The following is a 6,644-nucleotide window of genomic DNA, read 5'->3' as shown; positions in this document are numbered from 1 at the left end:
GCTTTATTTAAAATGTAAATGAGGGCAGCTGGGTGGCTCTGCGGTTTAGCGCCGCCTTCAGCCCAGGGCCTGGTCCTGGAGACCTGGGATCAAGTCCCACGTCGGGCTCCCTGCTTGGAGCCTGCTTCTCCCTCTGCCTGTGTCTCTGACTGTCTCTCTTTCTCTCTGTGTGTCTCTCATGAATAACTAAAATCTTAAAAAAAAATGTAAATGATATGGGTTTTTTAATATTTTCAAGCTTTTCTATAAGTTACAGCATTTATAACATTCAAAACAGAAATATATAATTATGATTATAGATAAATATTTTAAGTCATTTTTAACAAAATTATGTTTTATCTTTTATGAAAGTATGATTTTTCTTCTTCAAGCTTTTTAAAGAAATTGAATACATGAAGCAAATAACAAAAATCATTCTATTAAATTGTGTATACTTATTTTGGAGATTTTAATAATCTCCAAAAACTGAACCAGTCAGAAATATTTTGTTATTTATTTTACAATTCTTACGTTATAATGCCTCTGTATTTAAAATAAAAGTATCCAGGGTGTCTGGGTGGCTCAGTATGTTAAGTGTCTGCCTTCCGCTCAGGTCATGATCTCAGGATCCTGGGATGGAGCCCAGAATTGGGCTCTGTATTCAGCGGGGAGTCTGCTTCTCCCTCTCCCTTTGTCTCCCCCCTCCTCTCCCTACTTGTGTGTTCTCCCCCTCTCTCTCAAATAAATAAATAAAATTTTTTAAGAACAAATAAAATAAAAAATATCCACAACATAATTCATAATACCTGACACACTTTTCCCAAATAGATATACACATGCATACATGCATATAAACAAAACAGAGATGAGTTATTCTAGATCACTGAATATTTTGATTAGTGTTGCTAATTTCAAATGACAAACACATAGAAGAAGATGACAGTTTTAAAATAATAATTTTCTTTTTTTTTTTAAGTTGGCTCCACATCCAGTGTGGAGCCCAACATTGGGCTTGAAATTATGACCCTGAAATCAAGACCTGAGAGCTGAGATCAAGAGTTGGACACTTAACTGACCTAGGCACCCTAAAATAATAATTTTTGTGTTAATAATCTATTATTACAGTGTCACTAGCTCCTATAGTGATAAAAATATGCTAGATATTGAAATTTTAAGAAATCTCAGAAACAATTCTCTAAGTTAAACATTCAGTATCAAATTATCTAAATGGGTCTACAGAATAAAAAGTGATTGGGCCAAGATGTCTGATGGATCTGGGCTTGAATAATAGTATTACTGCCTGCAGTTTAACCAAGTCTTCTTTGTCATCGATAGAAAGGGAGAAAAAGGACCTATTTTAACAAGATATTTTAAACAAGTGAGTTGCAGTTAGTAAATTACCCAAGACTCAAGAACTCTTCAATATTTTAAAATCACTTATTAAAATAAACAAACACAGTATTCCTGCTATGTTCCAAGTACTGTGCTATTCAAAGCATATAACAAATAGTGTATAAAAAGAAAATTGGAGAAATAAGGAAATTGTTACTTTATATTAATAACTAAATTTAATGAAGACCACCTTGTTTATTCATTGTTTCATTTATATTATGAAGCAGTTGTTCATTGCTAATTATTTTTCAAGTGCCTATAACTATTCATTTATTTAAAAATATTTTATGTATAGGGTTTTTTTTTTGTGACTCAGTAAGTCAAGCACCTGACTTTTGGTTTTCAGCTCAGGTCATGATCTCAAGGCTGTCAGACGGAGCCCCACAGCCAGCTCCTTGCTAAGCAAGGAGTCTACTTGAAATTCTCTCCTGATAGCACACTTTCCCTCTCATTTTTCCTCTAAAATTAATAAACGAAATATTTGAAAAAAATGTTATGAATATACACATTCCAATCACTAGTTTAGTTAATAGGTATACCAGCGTTTGCAAATAAATAAATAAATAAATCATAAATTTCACTCTGAATAATGGCACTTTCTATCTGGTAATGTATCAATCAATCATTGCTACATAACGTACTGTACAAAACATATTGTGGCTTTAAATAACCTGCATTTGCTTTGCTCCCAAATCTTTAGTCATCTGGGAGATGGCTGTTCCAAGACAGTTTTGCTCCATTTTTGGAAGTCAGCTAAAGGGTCAGCTGTGGATTACTGCTGCTCATCTTGGCTAGGCTTTTCTCTGTATCTGGGAACGTGACAGGGATAAAACAGTTGACTCAACTCTGCTCCACATGGTTTTTTTTTATGCTCCAGCAGTCTAGTTAGGGCTTATTTATAAGCAGTCTTTGGGGAGTTCAAAACAAAGAGGAGAAATCCATAAGGTAAATTAAGGAATAGGCTCAGAACTAACACACTCACTTTTGCACACTTGGCTGACCAAAGCATATTACAAGGCCAGTCCTTGTGAGGTGGAATAGACTCAATTTGTTGGGATGATTTGCAAAGTCACTTTGCAAGGCAAAGCAAATAACTGCAGCCATTCTTTTTCAAAATATTAAACATAACAGTTGAAACCGACATTAATGAATAATGGAGATAAATGTACACTTTGAATAACATAATAATGGTTTTCCATTTTATCATTTGAAACCTAAGGCCTTATTATGAACATGGAAATTAAATAGGTTAAAATTTACAAATGCTGTGTATTTTGTTTAATTAATTTCTCAGTATAGTAAATACAACAAACGTCTGGGAGAACTATAAAAAATTGATAGGCACATCCCCAGGCCTGCTTTTTATTTTCCACAACATTATGCACCAAACCTAAGTATTCATTCTTCCCCTAATGGACCCAGTCATTTCTCTTATTATTGCCTGACTTAAAGCTCTTCCTTATCTCCATAATGCAGAGCCAAATCTTTCTTAGCCATCATATTTTATTTCAAAATCTGTGGGTTTTTTTTTCATGACAAAATCTCATGTCCATAATCTCAACCTGGCTTCTCTTTAATTTCCATAGAATATTCATTTAGATAGCATATGATCTGAAATCACTTTAATTTCAAATGTAATTCTTTATGTGTGTATCTCCTCTTTGCTACTGAACAGAAAAGTCCTTAATAGAAGGGAATACACTCACTATGTATCACTAAAATAACAGAAAAATCATTTATAAAAAACCTTAAAGAACTACAAAGATAAGAACATTAGTAAAAGAGGAAGAAGTTCAATATTTCAATATAAATTTCAAAGCTGAACTGTGTATGCGACAAAATAAATTATTTAGGAGAATGGGATGAGCTGAGTAGGAAATGCCTACAGAGATGCAGAGGGAGATTTCAACAGAAATAAACCAGAATCACACCGTCTTTACCAAACACAGATGGAACTCCAGAGAGATTAGGAAGTGGAAACATGAGGTAATTGGGACTTCAAGGCTGACACAAACCCTCATTATCATCTCAATTTAACAGAGATGGCTGACTTTTAAGAGGTTAAGTAATTGCCTAAGATTTCACACCGGTATTAATTCATGAGACTTGTAGTAGATTCTCAAACTTAACATCTTGAGTTTAAGAAAATCTTTCATTTGAAACACACATTCCATTAATAGCCAAATCCTGTTAATTTTATTTTAACAGCCTGTTTACAATACATTCTCGACAATCCTCCATTTCTGGTCCTAACTTTTTTATGTGTTCAATTATAATATACTTCTTATAACAACAACAACAACAACAAGACGAAGGGGATTTAGAATGAGGATACAATCTGTATGATCTGGACAAGTTAATTAATCATTTTGATAATCAGTTTATTCATCTGTAAAATGGTGAAAATGAATCTTTTATGGACTGAATGTTTAGGTCTTCCTTCAAATTCATATGTTGAAGCCCTGACTGCTATTACAATGGGATTTGGAGATGAGACCATTGAGAGGTAATTAGAGTAAGATGAAGTTAGGGGGATAGGGCCCTCATGCTGGGATTAGTGTCCTTGTAAAAAGTGATTCCAAAAAACTTCTGTTCCTCTGTGCCCAAACGGAGGAAGTCATCAAGAGGAAAGCAGCTGCTCTCTGCATGCCAGGAAGAAAGTTCTCACCAGAACCAGATCATGCTTGCCTCCTGATCTTGGATTCCTGGCCTTCAGAACTCCTAGAAAATAAACTTTTCTTTAAACCGCCTAATCTGTGGTGTTTATTTAAGGCAGCCTGATGTGACTCATACAGAAACCTAATATATACATCTGTCCATGCAAAGTGAACAACATCCTCTCCCTTTCTTTAATTTTAAAGAGAAAGGTAAACAGTTTTATTCTAGCCCGGGTTAGGACAGCTGCCCAGGACACACCATCTTCACCAAGAAAAGAGTGCTCCAGGGAAGGAACATTTGGTGCAGGGTTATATATATATATTTTTTTTACATAAAGCATCACAAATCATCATGATGCAGGACAATCCAGAAGGTTACAGACTTTATCTTATGTTTTTAGTATGTACAAGGCTATATGACTCTAATCTTATGGGAACTAGAGAGGTTGTTTTGTTTTTATGTTTGGAATGCTGTTTTTGTTGTTTGTTTTGTTATGTTTTTGTTGTTGTTGTTGTTTTGCTTTTTTTTAAAATGAGGCACACACACAATTGTACTTGGGGTGGAAATAGAGCCCATGCTTTGAGGTTTGGTCAAGTCATTTTGACTTTGGTAAATGTTAAAGTATAGTTTCCCTAGGAGCTAAGGAGCAGGACCCATAAATGTGAAAAGCTGAAAATTTCATCAAATTGGTTACAAGGATTAATTGAGATAATATCTTTCTGAAAGCATTATAACAAATGTATACCAATTGATGTTATTCCTTCTATCACAGATACCTTTATATTCAGTATTCTGAGATAGCTCCCTCATAATATCTATTATCTGCCAAAAAATTTTCAGTGGCAACGTACTGCCTAAAGAAGACTCCACTTTTTAATGGATGTTAAGGCACACTCAGTGAGTTACCAGGTTTGATACTGCAGACTATGAGCTATTTTTAATTTAAAATAGACAATTATACAGCCAATTATATTTTTAATTTAAAATAGACTTCTGTTTCCACACAGAAGAAGAGTTCTTAATTTAATACAAAAATTAGATTTTTATCTCTCTCTCTATAAGGCCAAGCTATAACTTCAAACCTCTTGCCAGTGAAGGGGCAGAAAAAGACCTTTCTGGATTGATAAAATCTGAAGTATTCATGGTAACATAACCAATTCTAAACTATTTTATTTTTATTTTTAACCTAAGTTTTACATAAAAGAAGTTGTTTGAAATACATATAAAATAAAATAAGGCTCATCCATATTCAAAATAAATATTTAAGTTCTTAGAAAATAATATTAGAATGCTAAAATATATTATGAAATATTTAAAATATGTATATCTATTTGTTATTTAAATGATATTTTAGTATGAAGAAAAAAGAATTGAAATTTTATGGAGGGAAAATAAATAATAGGTTCTTGATTGGTTTAGTATTACTTTTTTCATTTCTTTATGTATATGCTCTTACAAACAAAAATCTATTCTATTTGATTCAAGTTTCATATAAATTTATTTTTCCCCTTTTTTCATCTGGGGAGAAATTACAAAATTCTTCTATGGGTGCTCTATTTTTGAAGATGTGAGAACATATTCTGATGAGGAATTTTTGAACCAGCAGACCATAATCATTAAGGCTGCAGATTCCACTCTAGCAGTTTCCCACTTTAGTTAAATGTAAAAGTATACCAGGCATTGGAAGAAAAAAAGTTGGAAATCTTAAGAATTTCAAAATATCTGCAGTAAAAGACAAAGTAGAGATGTGGAAGTAGTTCCATTTGCTCAAAGGCATTATTGTAGCTATCTGCTGCTGTAAAAGAAACCAAGCTATAACTTAGTGGCTTACAAAATTTTCTCATGATATTTTGGTATAGACTGGGTTCATCTGAGCAGCTTTAATCCTAGTATTGTGATGATGGTCACTTACGGGGCTGCATTCAGCTAGTGGATGGGCTGTGCTCAGCTAAGACTTAGGGCTGAATGAGCCTTTCTCCCCCTCCATTTGTCCTTTCCACATTGATCTCCACATGGCCTCTGCCACAGGGTAGCCAGACCAATTATATAGAGGCTCATGCATTCCAAGAGCACAAAAGCAGCAGTTCCTAAGACTTGGGTCTGACACCTGAACAGTATCATTCCTGTAATGTTCTATCGATTCAAGCAAACCACAGGCCAAGACCAGAGTTCATATTAGAAGAATCTACAAAGGGGCTTCAATATCAAGATATGCAGCTCTTTGCAAGCCACTAAAATAATAATTTGCCACAGCCATACTGGAAATGGCAGTAGATCTATAAAGTTGATCAAATAATCATAGATATCACCTCAGGCATTACTTGGGGATTCTTACTATCCTCAGATTCTTTGACATCATTACATAAACCAGATAAATCATTTTAGTTACCTTAAAAATCTCTATAAAATATAATTTTCTATTAAAATAATAAAAGAAAACTTCCACAAATTAAATTGGAGTACTAATTAGGTTGAAAAACTTAATATATAAACTTTAATGTATATGTTGCATGTACTTTATATAGTGTACACAAAATTAACTATATTCTACCTTATAAATGTCAGAAAACAAATATTATCAATTATTTATTTAATGATTTAAAGAAGTCAGTTCT

The sequence above is a fragment of the Vulpes lagopus genome, chromosome 16, assembly GCF_018345385.1.
Source record: "Vulpes lagopus strain Blue_001 chromosome 16, ASM1834538v1, whole genome shotgun sequence".
NCBI lineage: Eukaryota > Metazoa > Chordata > Mammalia > Carnivora > Canidae > Vulpes > Vulpes lagopus.
Note: the sequence above shows the minus strand (reverse complement) of the source record.